The 18,966-nt window shown below is 36.3% G+C and overlaps 1 protein-coding gene and 1 non-coding gene across 2 annotated transcripts in view; one reads left to right on the top strand and one right to left on the bottom strand.

Annotated features, from left to right (window-relative positions):
* Nucleotides 1-18,966, bottom strand: part of LOC105212314 (zwei Ig domain protein zig-8) — a 218,403-nt gene that overhangs the window by 160,014 nt on the left and 39,423 nt on the right. The gene's annotated exons all lie outside the window — the stretch shown is intronic.
* LOC128920041 (small nucleolar RNA U3) lies at nt 16,193-16,398 on the top strand. Its single transcript, XR_008470160.1, has one exon. It is a non-coding gene; the product is annotated as a small nucleolar RNA U3 (small nucleolar RNA).

The raw sequence follows: 18,966 nt of genomic DNA, 5'->3' as shown, positions 1-18,966 counted from the left end.
GTAAAGTTAATATTGATTTCATTCACTCTACGCACGCAACATTGAAGCCCTGCAGCTGTTGTTGATTTCTATCATTAAACTGCGAGACAGACATGCTATGGTTTACTTGTGTGTACACATTTGATTTGGTACTTACTTACATAATTTTGCATAATTTAACATTAAATTGGTTTGGTAGTAGTATGTACCTGAAAGTAATTAGAAGAAAAAGGAGATTAGATAGCGTTAAATGTGATGATCGAAAATAGCGAAATATGAAAGACTTTAAGATGCTAACAATACTTGGTGCAGATCAAATTTAAGCACAGAACACGCTTTTTCTAGCCATCTGAAAGGTATATTTCAACCATATAATCTTAGCAGCACAATCCAATGGACATTCCTATAACATACGTAAAACTTTCAGAGTCCAGTATGAAATCACCCGGATAAAAAAAATCAAAGTCTCCAGAACACGATAATATCGACGCACGGACAATCAAATATCTTCCTAAGAAATGTCTATAATTTTTGATCTTGCTTTTTAACAGTAGATTTCGTTTAAGTCATTTCCCCACGCAGTGGAAATGTGCTGAAATAATAATGATATTAAAGCCAAACTAACCGGAAAATGTGTTATCTTCATACAGACCAATAAGCTTACTGACAATATTCTCGAAAATACTCGAACGAATATTTCTCCAAAGATTACTCCCAGAGCTAGAAAGACAATCAATCATTCTAGACCATCAATTTGGTTTCAGACATATGCACGGTACACCATAACAATCTGCCGTCCCTAAATAAAAGCGTTGGCGGAACGTTTTTTAACGCTTAGCGTTAACGTCGATGCGCCATCCCTAAATAAAAGCGGCACCTTTACCTCAAATATCAAAATGTTTACTTGAATTGTTGTTGTTGTGAAATTTTATTGTATAGAGAAACTTCGTTTTTCGCAGCCAACTTTACTTCGGAACGGTCTGTCAAAATAGAAAATTCCAACCGCTCAGCATCGCCGTCGCGTTATTTCGGTATGCGCCATACAAATTGTATGGGCATGAGAATTTTTTGACAGTCATTTGCCGCTGACGCTTTTATTTAGGGAAAGCAGAATGTCATCGTGTTGTGAAAACTAGTATTGTTGTGCTATATTCCTAGGCACTCGGCAAGCCTTCGACAGAGTCTGGCACTCGGGCCTACTGTATGAAATCAAAACTATACTACCTACTCCGCTTTAACTCTTCCTTAGATCTCATCTGAGACACAGGCATTTCAACGTTAAAATATAAGATGACATCTCAGACATACTCGAGATAAAGGCTGGAGTCCCACAAAGTAGTGTCCTTGGACCAACTTTTATACAATTTTTACGGCAGTGTTGGTCTTAATAGAGTCATAATTCCAGAATCCGATAGCGTAAAATACCTCGGAATATATTTGGATAAGAAACTAACTTGGCGTGACCATATCAGAGCCAAGAGAATGCAGCTCAAAATGAAACAGAAAAATGTATTTAATGCTTCGTCCAAAGTCGAAACTTAGCTTGCAAAACAAAATTCTTCTTTATAAAGCTATATTGAAACCACTTAGACTAATTGCTAATGCACCGTGCCTTATAAAAATATATATGTACGTATATAACGGTAAATAATCATATTTTTAATCGTGAAAAGATTGCGCACTACTATTTTAACTATATCAAACATACGAAATAAGTTTAAATTTCCTGTTTTTGGCCCATAATTGGGCGACGCCAAGCCCATTTATATATATTTTACCATATCTCAGGAACTACTCGCCAGATTTCAATGAAATTCGGTATATAATATTTTCTTGACACCCTGACAATTTTCTTGATCCTGACGGATGGAAATTGGGAAAATCGGTTCACAACCACGACAACTTCCCATATAACTCAATTTTGAATTCCATCTGATTCCTTCACTTTATAATGTATACATAATGAACCGATAAAGATAGCGGAATAAAACTTTACACAAATACAAAAAAATACACAAATATCATCTTTGGCTTCACATATGTCAAAGTTGTCGAAATCGGAATATAACTTTTCAAAGCCCGGGATATCGAACATGAAGAACTGAGTGCATAAGGGTAATTTTTAACCGAAAGTATCGATAAATCTTTCATATTTTTTTATTTAATTAAGAGGCAATTTTTTCTACTAATAGTGTGTCTCTGTTCCAAAAATTATTAAAATCGGGTCATAACTTCCTCGCATTTACCTAATTATAGGTTTTTCAAAAATACGGATATATCGGTTAATATAAGAGATATGTAATTGGATATAGTGTAGCTTGGTGTGGAAAATGAGTGAAATCGATTTATAAATTACCTCAGCCCTCATATACTATATATGATGATTTTCGTTATTCTATTGGACTTTATGCCGAATATATGGATCAAATTGTGTGTTATCTTAATAAAATTACTTAAATAAATTGCGAGAGTATAAAATGTTCAATAGCACCCGAACCTAGCCTTTCCTTACTTGTTTGTATTTACTTCTTTGTCTATTCTGAACAACAATTCTTGAAAATGCCAAAAGTACAGTAGAGTTTTTAAGTCAATAAAATAATGAAAATATTGAATCACTATGGCGTTTTTAAAAAGAAATTCACTATAAAATAATTTTTGTATACAAATAAATATTGAGGTATAATAAAGCTGCATACTTCATTGGAGTATTATTATTAATTTCAAGGAAAAGACTGGGAAGGTCACCACAACCCACTCAGTAATACATAAAAAAATTAACAGATATATCTACATATAAATTTTGCATTAATTTTTGTTTAAAGAATTTTTCAGTGCAGCAAGGCGAGGTATGGATTAAGAGCACTTCCACAAGAGCTGACCTTTAATTGAGACCTCAAAAGGGCACTTAAAATTCGCTAAAAACAAACAACATTTTCAATTACATTAGCAAGTTAATTAAGCCGTAAAGTTAATTACAGAAAACATGAAAACAACAACAAAAAACGCGAAAATCATAAAAAATAGCATTAAGAAATGAAATTCAAGAGCGCGAAATGATGTTTGAGGCAAGTTGTTTTCTTTCGCGGCGCCACGCTTACAATGCTGATAATTACACACACACTCTCGCACGTGCATTTGAATGCTTTTTGCGAGGCCATAGCGTGTGTATTTCAATTAAGCAAGCGCGTTAATTACAGTTTTTGTGCTTGTGATGGGGCAGCAAAGAGCAATACAAATAAATCACATTTACACTTGTTTGTAGGTACTTGTGAAATAATGCTGGCGCTAAAATTTGTGAAAAAAGATGGTAAAAATAAAAAAATGAAAAGTGCGTGTGAGTGTGAGTGCGGGGCGGTAACGCATAAATTGCTGTTTTTAATTTAATAAATCAGATTTCTTGTCGTTCCTTTGTGCGCAATGATTGTTGTTATTAGGTGGGCCGATATGATATCACTCATACGCCATGTAGGCCACATAAATGTGAAATTTGTGAAAAGTAAACAATGAAAATGAATCAAAAGTCAACAAAAGCGCAAACAAAAGGAAAATGAACGACGTTGTAACGGTGTGGTTGAGATGAAAGCGAAAGCAAACAAAAAACCAATGTGGGTGAAAAGCAAAAACAAAATGGCGGTTTATGTAGAGAGAGGTTACAGCACAACGCCGGGCACTAGCCCAAACATATATGTATGTGCGCTCATTCATTATCATGTCACGTCAATCGAAAGCAATCTAATAGCTGCACATGATGTTTATCTTAAATGGAAAGACAACTCAAGTGTAAAAATCTAATGGAAAAACAAAAACCAATAACGAAGATGAGCAAAAAACGAGCGAACAAATTGCGAATTGACGCTGATGACAGCAGCAACAAAGCAAAGTCCCAAACACACGCCAAAGTGGGTGGAAAGATGTACACATAAAAATAAGCGTGAAATCGGCGAAATTCAGCAAACAACAACACACATCACCATGACAACAACAACAATTATGGGAAAATCGTTGCTGCGCAAAAGCATTAACAAACAATGATGTCGCTGACGATAATGTCGATGAAAATGAGCAAAGTGTATTAGTTAGACAACCGTAGCGCAGCTAAATGATTAAGTCAACTGTACACACACACACATAAACAACTGCATAAATATGTGCACGCAAAGCACTTGTAATGTAGTTTATAACACGACTAGCTGCTTATATATCGATACCTAGGAGAATATAGCGTCAACAAATTCACGCAATGACAACCCAACGTGGCGTATCAATGCAGGCTCTCGTGCGCACCCGCGCACACACACAGAAGCACAAAAAAGGTTAAGGTCGTTATCGCCCCAGTGACTGCTCAACCCCGTGTGCCATATCGGCCCATATCAAATCCGTTGACTTTATGTCAAAAGTACGTGATCTTCGTGGTATCCTAGGCCGTTGCGGTTCAAAGGCACATAACTAGCACAAATACATATATAGAAAAAACTTGGCTAGAATACAAAAATAAATACATGTATGTGTGTGTTCGCAAGTCTGTGGCAACAACTAAATGCATCACGTTTCATACATTATTAGTTTGAATTTTTTCAACTTGTCTAATTTTTCGCCCTCTCTTCACGTCGCTGCGGACAGAGCGAAACAAGTTTTTATGTGCTACATATTGTTTTGCCACATTTTTTTCTGTTCTCGAAATTATGTCTTTTGATTGCAACATTATAGTTAGCACGAAATTAACTTGTCGTTTGTTTGTTATGCCTTTTCTTTGGCGATGCTAATAATTCATAGCTTTTTTGTACTTTTATAAATATTTTCGCATTTATTTATATTTTTATTCAGAGAATGCAAGGACTGTTCGCTGATATATAGATACATTAGGGTGAAAGATTCTTTTATTACAAAATTTTTTTTTTATTCATAGTAATAGAGTGACCCCATTTGAAAGCTTTTTATATAAGAAATCTCAATAAAAGCAATGAACAAATATCGATCTCCTAAAATCTATATATAAAGTCAAGTTTTAGTCTTATAAAATTCATATTTCGCTCGATATTAGGTTGACAAATATCTCCCTTCCGCTTTTTTGCTCTTTATTTAATGCTTTATAAAAAGTGTGAAAAAAAGTTAAAAAGAGCCGCTTCGTTTGCAGTTTATCCCGGCTTGGCCACTGTTAGGGACGATTCACCGGCCTTCGACCACGACCGTTTTCGCTTGATATTGTCGTATGTGATCCATTTTTCGTCACCAGTCACCATCCGCTTCAAAAATGGGTCGAGTTCGTTTCGTTTCAGTAGCATATCGCAGGCGTTGATTCGGTCCAGAAGGTTTTTTTTGCTAGTGGATTTCCCTTTAACGAAGGAAAACTTTAAAATAGTTCGAATTTCGGGGTTAATTAACTCCATGTTTACACGTCTATAACTGTTGAACGCAATATTCAAAGTAATCATGCATAAATTCGTTTTGTAGGTTATGTCAAGACCTTTCAAAGATGTATAGTATTGCCAAATACGAGCTCTGTAGCGCTTTATACATATCCTCAAAATTCAAAAGACAAAAAGGCGGCAGGAAGATATTTGCCAAACAATATATTTATAACTTTGTGTAATTATATTAGTTAGATATGTATGCTATACCATTTTAAACATTGAGGAATATTATAATACACCAAAATCTTATTAAGAATTCATTTATAAAGATGGTAGCTTGTGTCAAACAACATTCCATATAAAAGTCTATACAAAAGAGAAAAAATATCAAAATAAACAATTCCATAAACAATCATATATAATTTCAATAATTTCAATAATTTATCTATAATTTTTCCCCCCTCCCACACGCCTTCTACATGCCTTCCATGCGCCTAAAAACGCACAAACCCTAATGCAAGAACTTCCATATGCCCGCAAGCGTGCAGACGTACATATTACTTGAGTATGGCATATAATTCGCTGAAATTGCTTGACTTTAGCTTTTAGCTTAATTACAACACACTTTATAGCAAAATACCGGCGACGTGCCGAGTTTCAGTTTCCGTTATTCGCATTTAATTACCGGATGTTTATTTTTCACTAGACATGCTCGCATGTGTTACGACTTTTACCAGTGGGCGAGTGCGAGAGTGCGAGTGGAATTAGTCTCTTGACAACTGACTCTTAAGTTGTACTAGAATGTGAGTTGAAGTTTTTAATTGCCTCTTTGTTGTGGAGTACTAGAATTACGTTTTCTTGTTTCTTTTTTGGGTTTAGTTAAGTGAAATGTTTAGTTTGAGCTTTATACTGTAAAACCGTTTGCAAAGAACGGTATTTAAAATATTAAAAAAATGACACTAAAATAAAAGTTGTGACATATTTTTAATGAATTTTCATAGTAGCTGTCTGAGGTATATAAGATGCCAGAGGAAAGAAAGAAATTTTTTTTTTGTAAAAGGTTTCTTATAAAGGGTGATTTTTTAAGAGCTTGATAACTTTTTTTAAAAAAAAAACGCATAAGTCCAATTTTGGGCAACTTTTTCGAGCATTTCGGCCGGAATAGCCCGAATTTCTTCGGAAATGTTGTCTTCCAAAGCTGGAATAGTTGCTGGCTTATTTCTGTAGACTTTAGACTTGACGTAGCCCCACAAAAAATAGTCTAAAGGCGTTAAATCGCATGATCTTGGTGGCCAACTTACGGGTCCATTTCTTGAGATGAATTGTTCTCCGAAGTTTTCCCTCAAAATGGCCATAGAATCGCGAGCTGTGTGGCATGTAGCGCCATCTTGTTGAAACCACATGTCAACCAAGTTCAGTTCTTCCATTTTTGGCAACAAAAAGTTTGTTAGCATCGAACGATAGCGATCGCCATTCACCGTAACGTTGCGTCCAACAGCATCTTTGAAAAAATACGGTCCAATGATTCCACCAGCGTACAAACCACACCAAACAGTGCATTTTTCGGGATGCATGGGCAGTTCTTGAACGGCTTCTGGTTGCTCTTCACCCCAAATGCGGCAATTTTGCTTATTTACGTAGCCATTCAACCAGAAATGAGCCTCATCGCTGAACAAAATTTGTCGATAAAAAAGCGGATTTTCTGCCAACTTTTCTAGGGCCCATTCACTGAAAATTCGACGTTGTGGCAGATCGTTCGGCTTCAGTTCTTGCACGAGCTGTATTTTATACGGTTTTACACCAAGATCTTTGCGTAAAATCTTCCATGTGGTCGAATAACACAAACCCAATTGCTGCGAACGGCGACGAATCGACATTTCACGGTCTTCAGCCACACTCTCAGAAACAGACGCAATATTCTCTTCTGTACGCACTGTACGCATTCGTGTGGTTGGTTTAATGTCCAATAAAGTAAACTGAGTGCGAAACTTGGTCACAATCGCATTAATTGTTTGCTCACTTGGTCGATTATGTAGACCATAAATCGGACGTAAAGCGCGAAACACATTTCGAACCGAACACTGATTTTGGTAATAAAATTCAATGATTTGCAAGCGTTGCTCGTTAGTAAGTTTATTCATGATGAAATGTCAAAGCATACTGAGCATCTTTCTCTTTGACACCATGTCTGAAATCCCACGTGATCTGTCAAATACTAATGCATGAAAATCCTAACCTCAAAAAAATCACCCGTTAGTTGCTTTATCTATATTTCCCGGAATCTTTATTCCTACAAGAAAAACTCAATAATATGAACCTGAACTTTGTTTCTCGGTAGTTCGGAATACCTTACTAATCTTTATTGGCGAAAATAATATAGCATATCTAATTTTTAACATTAGTATATATATATTTTTATACTCTTGCAACAAAGTTGCTAGAGAGCATTATAGTTTTGTTCACATAACGGTTGTTTGTAACACCCAAAACTAAACGAGTTAGATATAGGGTTATATATACCAAAGTGATCAGGATGAAGAGTGGAGTTCAAATCCGAATGTCTGTGCAAGCTGTAACTTGAATAAAAATTAATATATCTTGATGAAACTTGGCACACTTATTTTTTTCAGGCACTTCCTAATACAGTCCAAAAATGAAAGAAATCGGATAATAACCACGCCCACCTCCCATACAAAGGCTAGGTTGAAAATTACTAAAAGTGGGTTAACTCACTAACGAAAAACGCCAGAAACACTAAATTTCACATAAGAAGTGGCAGACGGAAGCTACACTCAGATTTTTTTTTTTCAAAATGGAAAATGGGCGTGGCGTCGCCCACTTATGGGCCACAAAACCATATCTCAGGAACTACTCGACCGATTTCAATGAAACTTGTTTTGTAATAGTTTCCTTACATCCCAATGAAATGTTGTGAAAATAGGCCAAATCGCTTCACAACCACGCCTACTTCCTATATACCAGAACTTTGAAGACGATCTGAATCGTTTACATTACAATTTATAAAGTAAGCACTAGTGAAGATATCGGTGCAGAACTTTGCACAAATACTATGTTTATAGTGTGGCAGCCCCATTCTAAAAATCGCCGAAATCGGACCATAGGTTTTTAAGGCCCCATATATCGAACACGAGGACCTCGGTGCTTCTAACCTAATATTAGGGTTTCCAACTTTGAATGGACTTTATACAATATATATGACGAATATGTAGGTCAAATTGTGTATTATATAATATAAATAAAGTTAAATAAATAAATTGCGAGAGTATAAAATGTTCGGTTACACCCGAACTTAGCCCTTCCTCACTTGATCAGAATATACTTTCCATAAAGTCCAAAACTTTTTTAATATATCCGGAGTACTTCAAGTATATTATGACAACATATTCTTAAAAGCTAAACTCCAAGTCACTTATAAACGTCAATTCAAAGCACAATTCGAATGAAATGTAATTGTGTTTTTCTCTCTACACGAGCTCAACCAGCCAAATACATTAGCCAATACATCTTCTATATATATAAAATAAAGTGGCAAAACTTCCTGTTCGTATACTCCTCCTAGACGGCTTGACCGATTTCAATGAAATTTTCAGGGATGATTGGGGTCTGTTTGGAGGGTGCACATAAGAAATTTAATGTGTGTATCATTGCACGTTTTGCAAAAAAAAATGATACAACCCGCTTATACAAATTCTCATGAAATAATGTTTTGCCGCACGATTGGCAGTCCTGTCAAATGCCTTCATTTGGCAGTTCATCTCGAAAATGGTCAACGCGTTTATTTCACTGCAGACAATGTACAACAGAGCGCAGCACGACCACCGGGGACAACACTGACTACCTTTTTCGAGTTGTGTGAAAACGATGAATTTGCAAGAACATTGCTATATTCCGAAATACCACAATATTTCACTTGGAATCCATCATCGAAAACATTTCAACGACGAAAGCAAGGGGAGCGTGTTGACGGTTACCCAAATGCCCGTAAAACCGATGCCATAGGACGCATTTACACCATCCATCCGAACAACGCCGAATGTTTCTAATTGCGTCTGCTATTAGTCAACGTGCGCGGACCAAGATCATTTGATGATTTGAAAACTGTTGAAGCATGTCAGCGAATGCATTTGTTAGAAGATGATATGCATTGGGACACCGCACTTCATGACGCCTCACTCACATCTCATCCAAAACAAATACGCGTACTATTCGCCATAATAATATCTACAAGCCTTCCGTCAAATCCGCAAGAACTGTGGAATAAGTACAAAGACTGCATGACCGAGGACTTATTAATTTTGGCGCGTAATCGAGCATCAGACGCAGACTTGCTATATACATTACAAATGTATAATGATGCTTTGATATTGGTTGAAGATCTGTGCCTTACAATTGCGAATAAGGCATTAGCGCAACTTGGCATAACTGCGCCCAATCGTTCAGCGATTGATATGCTTGACCATTAGCTTCAACGTGAACAACAATACGCTTGCAATGAATTGCGTGCTTTCATACAAGCTAACATTACCAAATTGAATATTCAGCAGAAAAATGCTTATGATAAGATTATATGATCGGTTGACAATAACGCAGGTGGATTCTACATTCTGGATGCACCCGGTGGTACAGGGAAAAGGTTTCTGATCTCTTTGATTCTTGCTACTATACGGTCACAGCAGAAAATTGCGCTGGCAATTGCTTCGTCAGGCATCGCTGCTACTCTACTTGATGGCGGTAGAACATCACATTCAGCACATTGAAATTAATTATTGAACATCCAAGTCGTTGAAACACCAACGTGCAACATATCGAGGAATTCAGCAATGGCAAAAGTTTTGCGAGGAGCTGGAATAGTTCTATGGGATGAGTACCCAATGGCTAACAAAAAGCCATTAGAAGCATTCAATAGAACAATGCAAGATTTACGCCAAAAGCAACAACTTTTTGGCGGAGCATTAGTCTTATTATCCGGCGATTTTCGGCAAACTTTGCCAGTCATTCCTCGATCAACTCCTGCCGACGAAATAAACGCATGTTTAAAATCGTCAGTTTTGTGGAAACATGTTCAAAGGCTGCTACAACATATACATCGATTGATAGCGTTTTGAATCAAAATGAAGTAGTCAATTATCCAACTGAATTCTTGAATTCTTTGGATCCCCCCGGTCTGCCACCGCATCGTTTAGTCCTGAAAGTCGGTTCACCCATTATACTTCTACGAAATCTGAAGCCACCGACTTTGTGTAATGGTACAAGGCAGCAGGTGAAGTTGTACTCTCGCATTCCCATGATTCCAACGGACATGCCGTTTGAATTTAAGCGCTTGCAGTTCCCAGTACGTCTTGCCTTTGCGATGACCATCAACAAATCGCAAGGGCAAACGTTTCAAGTGTGCGGCGTCAATTTGGAAGAACAGGGCTTCTCCCACGGCCAATTGTTGGCCGCATGCTCGAGAGTGGGAACACCAAGATGCTTATTCATTCATGCGCCAGGCGGAAAAACCAAAAATGTTGTATACCAATATGTTTTATAAATAAGTAACAATTTTACAACAATAAATAAAATACAAACTAAAAACCCTTAAGAGTTTTAATCGATTTAGGTGTGGCGAAGCGCACAGGGTAACAGCTAGTGTACATATATATTATGCTCTCCTGCAACCGACTAATGGCACTTCTACCAATATCAACTCACTAATACCTGGTATATATTAGCTACTCACTACATTTTCATATAACTAGACTAATTAAAAGTCCAAACTAGTTTGCGTCATGCACACTAAATACATAACACCTACGCACAACAACACCAACAAACACTTAATTAATAGCTTAATACGCTTGGCGCGTTTCAAATAGCATTTCTATTTAACATAGCGTTGTGAGCGTTTTCGATTACAATAGAGAGCGTTGAATCACGCATACATCGAACACACATACATATGTATTGATAAATATTGTATGTATATGTATGTAATTATAGTGCCATTTAATCTGGGTTTTCTTACTTCGTGATCTCGCCGCTTGCATGCGCGAAAAGCTCGCCAAATATTCGTTGTAATATCGACACGCTGCCCACAAATGAAGTACAATTCATCTGTTCTTTCACCGCTTTCTTTCACTGCCAACCATTCACTCCCTCAAACACCGACACACACACACACATATAAGGGGCACTGAGCCATGTATTTAAGTGTATTTACCTACCATTTTGCATGTCTGCTAATGCAAATAATTGCCATGTTAATGACTTTGTAACATTCTCTCTCTCATTTGTTATTGTTGTAATAGTAGTTGGTAGCATTGTTTTTGCTACTTTTTTCACTTTAGTGGTTTGCTGGTTTGCCAGTCGATTGCGCGCTTCATAATGCCAACAGCTGTTAATCAGCGCAAACGCGGTGTAATTACGCAAAAATGCGAAAATGTGGAAAAAAGCGAGCAATTGCAACGGTAATTGAAATTAATTAAATTACAACCACAACTTTGTGCGAAAATTAAGCTGAAAATAATATGTAAAGTTAATATTTTCACAGCAGTTTGGAATTTAAAAAGTTGCAAGTTGGTAATGAGCATAGAGCTTTTGCTGATAGTCATGGCTTATGAATGTTGCTGCGCTAATTTAGTTGAGTCAATTATTTACCGTTCAAAAGAGAATTAAGACCTTTTGTGCAAAATTAATGGGATGTGTGCCGACATGTAAATTTAGGTAGACTCTCCATGCCAAGGAGAGCGTTCGATTAATTAAAAATTATATTTTTAAAATATAATTGAATTAAAAACCTTTAAGGGCACTTAGAATCGCTAAAGGAATCGAAACCCATAACTTGACTAGAATGAAGATTAAGATAAATATAAAGATAGAGATAGAGATAGAGATTGATATAGAGATAGATATAGAGATAGAGATAGAGATAGAGATAGAGATAGAGATAGAGATAGAGATAGAGATAGAGATAGAGATAGAGATAGAGATAGAGATAGAGATAGAGATAGAGATAGAGATAGAGATAGAGATAGAGATAGAGATAGAGATAGAGATAGAGATAGAGATAGAGATAGAGATAGAGATAGAGATAGGGATAAAGCAATTTTTAGATGGGTTAATAATTATGTATACATTTTATTATTATTCCCAAAAATGGTGAAGTATAATGGAGCGACAAGTTTATGTAAACGGACAGACAATAAGTGAGTGAGAACTATCACTAAGGGAAATTCTAAGAGTTTTAACTAACGAATTCAAGGAAGTTACTTCTTTCAAAATTATTCATTACATGAAAGAGTAGTAAAGTTATAAGGAAATAAAAAAGGCCATTAGAGAGCTAGTTAAGAAATTTAATTGGTTAAGATACGAAAGTATTCAATTGAATTCTTCCTTCAAAATTCATCAATAAATGTATATGTATATCTACTCATACGTATTTCACACTTGAAAAAATCCAAGTGGCTCAATAAAAGCCACTACATGCTACAGTAGTAGTACAACTTAAGTGTCAGATTGTCTAGCGAGTAGTTATACAGGCTGAGAATGTGCTCAAGAGCAGTCCGTTTGGAGTAGATCAAGTAAGCAATCACTGTCAAAGCTCCGTAAAACTCGGCAGGTGGCTTTGTGAAAGTAAATGTATTAGAAAAAAATCGAATGGGTATGAGCTATACATACATAATATATGTGTACGATATCAACACCAATGTATGTCAGCTGGTATTATGATGGACACAGACGATATGCAAAAACGCAAAAAGCATTGCCGTAACCGAATACACAACTGGAAAGCTCAAGTCATGCGTAGGATTTTCTTTCACATGATTTTGCTTCACTGTCACCCTCAGGTGAATATACAAGCAAAAGAGAACAAACAAAAAAATTGTCATAGTGTGTGACGAAGAAGAGGCGGTTCTCCGCTTCAGAGGATGTGTCACAGGCTTGGTACTTAACCAATTGATGCAGAAGATGTGTGCAGTAGAAGGAAAGCAAAAACAAACAAAAAGCAGTGGAAAAATTAAATACAAATTGAACAAAAAGTTTATGTACACCAAACGGAAGCTAAAGTTGCCAGCGAGCGTTAAAAGGTTGACAAACGGTGCTGACAGGCGAGCAAGCAAGCAATTGGCCAACAATATCCGGCAACAGTTTGCAGCTGCAGCTGCCGTGCAAGGCGTTTGTGTGCCACACTTTTGTGCCAGCCTGTATATTTTGCACTTTTAACTGTTTACTACCTTCACCTTGACTGCTGCCGCTCGCTATTTTCATTTTTTTTATCACTCATCGCTGCTTTTCGTGCAGTATATAATACGAGTATGCACTTTACCGCCTGAGTGAGTGTCCTTTACAGTGTATTGATTTCATTGAGGCACACTGCTATGCACAAGTCCACTCGTTGTTGGTTGTTACTTTTTTGTAGCCTCGGTTATTTAGTTTAGTGATTTTTAATTTTTTGCTCAACTCATTCATAACTTGTTGCTTATAAACCAAAGTATCGAGCATGTACTAGAGTTATGTATATATGGTTTCATGTGGCGCCAACCACACCGCTCTCGTGGCAAGTCAACTGGTATGACAGCGCTTTGAAATTTGATTTTAGCTGCAGCTTTTCCCATATACGAGTATAATCCCTTTAGCTTGACACATTTCATTGGCCATCCGCTACAATATTTTGCTTTTTCATGCGATAAATGCAACGAAGTGGAAAAAAGGTTGAACAATCTCGACGCTATTTATCTGCTACATATTGACCACTGGCATACACATACCTACTTTTACTTACACATACATACAAACATAAGTGGCTGGATGTGTGTTTACCAGGTTCAATCTTTCCCACACATCACTTTTTAACCCTCCACTCTATCATTCGCATTGTTGTTGCTATCGTTGTTGCATCAAGATTGGCTTCGGTTATCCTTTAAACGTGGCTACGGACATTTGATCCAACATTTCACATCCCCTCTCAGCAGCAACGTTGTTGTTATTATGCTTATTCTTGCTTTGTTTCATTTTTTTGTTTTTCACCATTCTTTAACTCTACTAAATGCTCGATGGTCGTTGGTTGCTGTAGCTGCCACGATAGGGATCATAAAAATGTACTGCTGCGGTGAAATAAAAATAAAGTTAATTCAGTTCGGTTCAATCCACAGTTAGTAAATGTCAATCAGACAACGAAATGTACTTAGCTAAGCTAGTCTTCATCCTTCCAATACAGTCTGTGTCCATTCGCTTGTCTGTGCGTGCATTTTGTTATTGCACCGTCTTCGTATGCTCGTCGCTGTTATATTTAGGTCGCCAACCAATTTTTTATATTCATCAGACATGTTCATCACATTTACCCCTTTGCGTCGCTGTTTGGCCTGTCAACTCTGCCCTAAATGCAAACTCGCATCTCTGCTTTGCCTTGACTTCCCGTATTTCTTTTTCTCATTCTTTTGTTCATTTGCTACAAATCGTGTTATTCTTCCTTTTTCTATTAGCGACTTCCTCCTTGGTTTACAAGCAACAATCATATTCATTTCTTTATTCTTTCTTCAGAGTTTTTCTTTCTTTTTATTCGAATTGCGATTGCATTTTGTAGATTTCTTAGTGCTGTTTGGGATTTTCTTGATTTACTTTGTGGTATTTTATGATGAGCATAGTTCCAGTCCAGAGTTCAGTTCTTTGTTTGGTGGAAACTTTGAAAGCATTTTTTGATTGGTATTTTTATGCATGCTGCTTTATTACTAGTTCTGTGTTTTATGTTTATCGGCGGTCATATTCGATATTCATGCTGCTCAGTAATCTCTAAAAGTGAAATTGATTTCTGAGAAATGTCTGCATGTGGCGAGACCCATGTGTGTACAATCAGGTTTAGGTTATGTCTGATATAGATAAAAATACCGGGTGCCATATTGACATTCTGGAAAAACTTTGAATATAATTTTGAGCAAGTTTTCCAAAATTCGAGTCTCCAATTTTTTGGATCTTTCGTTACTCACAACAAAAATGAATTGATCATAATTTATTACTTAATTTAATACTTTTTCAAATACGAATATTTGCCATTTACGGTTTCCAAAATCAGCTCTCTTCCTAACAATTGTCCAGAAATTTTTGTTTGCAAAGCTGATTGGGGTCCACGTAGTTGAAATAAGTAACCATCAAGTTTTTTTCTCTTGATGAAATGTCTTGATTTCCCATCAACTATTTAATTTTTTTGAAGTTATACTTCATATACGATTTCGGAAAAGGTTCCGATAATTGTTGGTTGCGCAACCTATAGCGTTAAACAAGCGAGAGAGAGAGAGAGTGAATGAGAGTAAAGCAGAGAACTTAAAGCACTTGTCATGCTTATGCTATTTGAGCAATTCTTGTTTTTGTAGAACAATGTTTAAATTTTTGGTTGGTGAAGTGCTGAATACAAAGACGACGACACGACGTAGCGACGGGTGATCACAAATGTCGCTTTGAAGCCAGAGTCTTGCACATTTTGAAGACGGCAGCGACATATCAAACAACAATTTCATTGTTGCCGTACTGAAACCTTTCACAACAATAAAATTTACATATTTAGTTTAAAGGGAAATTTTTTGTAGAAAAAAAGTAAAAATAGGTCGATTTATTTGTTTTAAATAATCGATTGTTATTATAAATTATATATCAAAGCTATTTTACGCTTCTGCTGGCAAAATAACGTCATACTTGTGAGAACTTTGAATAATTTTACATTTCACATATTAGTGGCAGCTCTACAGCGGCCATTGTCGTCGGAAAAAATAGAAGAATTTCTAATTTGGCGACAGCGAAGACTTCAACCCTTTTGTCGTGAAGTCCTACTGTTGTCTAAAAATCTGTGCCCGTAAGAACGCGTGTATTTTAATATTTGACAGATGTCGCTCGTCGCTTGTCGTCGTCTATGTGTTCATCACATGACATATTCACATGTGTACGTACATGAGGAGGTATATCGTTTTATCTGACAGCGTGAGGTTTATGAACTTCATTTATAATTTTGTCTTGTGGCATATTAGAAATGATGTTTCTTCGATGATCGCTCGGTTACAACGGATAAAACGACTTCTGAGTGGTGATTTTTATGAATAAATTTCAAGGTTTTATACAAATAATTATACAAATAATTATACAAATAATTATACAAATAATTATATATAATAATGCAGTCAATAAGCACAGTAGGGCAATTCACAATCTGGTGCAAATGGTGTTGCATATTTGCAATTGCAAATTCGCTGTACATTTTGTTAGTGTAAAAGAACAATATGCCTCGCTCATTTGCAGTTGCAAATATGCAAGAATGCAAAATTAACCCTAGCGATAATCATAATAGTAAAAAAAAATTTAATTTAATTGCCATTTATATATCACCAAATTCATCGATGAGAGATATACAATTGTTCATCGGTAAAGCTTTATTACCGTTGTCAACTGCAGGTTCGCAAGCTTTTGCAGATATTATCGGAGAACCAGTAGAGTATAGCGAACAACCGGTACTCCTTGCGGGAGATTTCAATGTAAATTTCTCATTGCCAGAAGCTGAACCATTACTGGCATTCCTCAGAGAGAAATTTTCATGAGAAATGATCAATGGAAGAAATGATCATACGACAAAAGGAGGTACGACTATTGATACGGTATTCGCGAGAAATATAGATAAACAAGTAAGGAAGGGCTAAGTTCGGGTGTAACCGAACATTTTATACTCTCGCAATTTATTTATTTCACTTTATTAATATTATATAATACACAATTCGACCCACATATTCGTCATATATATTGTATAAAGTCCATTGAAAGTTGGAAACCATAATATTAGGTTAGAAGCACCGAGGTCCTCGTGTTCGATATATGGGGCCTTAAAAACCTAAGGTTCGATTTCGGCGATTTTTAGAATGGGGCTGCCACACTATTAACATAGTATTTGTGCAAAGTTCTGCACCAATATCTTCACTAGTACTTACTTTATATATTGTAATGTAAACGATTCAGGTCGACTTCAAAGTTCTGGTATATAGGAAGTAGACGTGGTTGTGAAGAGATTTGGCCCATTACAAACCAAGTTTCATTGAAATCGGTCGAGTAGTTCCTGAGATATGGTTTTTGACCCATAAGTGGGCGACGCCACGCCCATTTTCCATTTTGTAAAAAAATCTGAGTGCAGCTTCCATCTGCCATTTCTTATGTGAAATTTAATGTTTCTGACGTTGTTCTTTAGTGAGTTAACCCACTTTTAGTAATTTTCAACCTAACTTTTGTATTGGAGGTGGGCGTGGTTATGATCCGATTTCTTTCATTTTTGGACTGTATTAGGAAGTGGCTAAAAAAAACGACAGCAGAAAGTTTGGTTTATATAGCTCTATTGGTTTGCGAGATATGTACATAAAACTTAGTAGGAGGCGGGGCCACGCCCACTTCCCCAAAAAAATTACATCCAAATATGCCCCTTCATAGTAGGATCCTTCACACCAAATTATATTTCCATAGCTTTATTTATGGCTTAGTTATGGCACTTTATGTGTTTCGGTTTTCGCCATTTTGTGGGCGTGGCAGTGTTCCGATTTTGCACATTTTCGAAAGCAACCTTCCTATGGTGTCAAGAAATAAGTGTGCCAAGTTTCATCAAGATATCTTAATTTTTACTCAAGTTACAGCTTGCACAGACGGACGGGCGGACGGACGGACGGACAGACAGACATTCGGATTTGAACTCCACTCTTCACCCTGATCACATTGGTATATATAACCCTATATCTAACTCGTTTAGTTTTGGGTGTTACCGTTATGTGAACAAAACTATAATACTCTCTTTAGCAACATTTGTTGCGAGAGTATAAATATATGTAAGGCATTTCATATCGTATATTAGTTATCATAATCCAATGTAATTTTAAATATTATAGATATCAATCCGTCAGAACCCAGAAATGATAATTGATTTGGATTTTGCTTTATAAAATGTGCATAATAAATTTATAAAATGTGAATTTAAGAAAGTGTTGGTCACTCCACCATATTTTTATCCTTTCCCTCTCGCTACATCTTCCGCGCGTAGGGACTCCATGCACCTTTTTTTTACAACATATAATGTAATGACAATTTTAGCTGGTTCCAACAGTCACATTTCGATTCTTCAATGAAGTTTTATGGTTTTCAAATCAATCTTAATTTGACTTTGGAAGTATAAAATGAGTTTTGTCACCTATGAATCGACTTTTTGACTATATGTAGATATTTTTATTCGAGACGAATGGATCAAAAGTCGGAGGAAATGGTGTCAAGATAATTACAATTCTAAACAAGTAAGGAAAGGGTAGGTTCGGGTGTAACCGAACATTTTATACTCCCGCAATTTATTTATTTAATATTATATAATAGACAATTTAGCCCACATATTGTTCATATATATGTGTGGTATAAATCCATCGAAAGTTGGAAACCCTAATATTAGTAAGTTATAACCTGAGTTCACCCATTTTTGGCATGGAGACATACTATTTGAAGAAAAATATTCCTACTGAATTTCTTCGAAATATCTCTTCAAAGTTCTGGTATATAGGAAGTAGTTGAACCGATTTCGGCCTTTTTTCACAACATATCATTAGGATGCAAGGTAAATGTCACAAGCCGAATTTCA

This window comes from Zeugodacus cucurbitae, chromosome 2, assembly GCF_028554725.1.
Source record: "Zeugodacus cucurbitae isolate PBARC_wt_2022May chromosome 2, idZeuCucr1.2, whole genome shotgun sequence".
NCBI classification, from domain to species: Eukaryota; Metazoa; Arthropoda; class Insecta; order Diptera; family Tephritidae; genus Zeugodacus; species Zeugodacus cucurbitae.
This window is presented reverse-complemented; position numbering and strand designations above follow the sequence as displayed.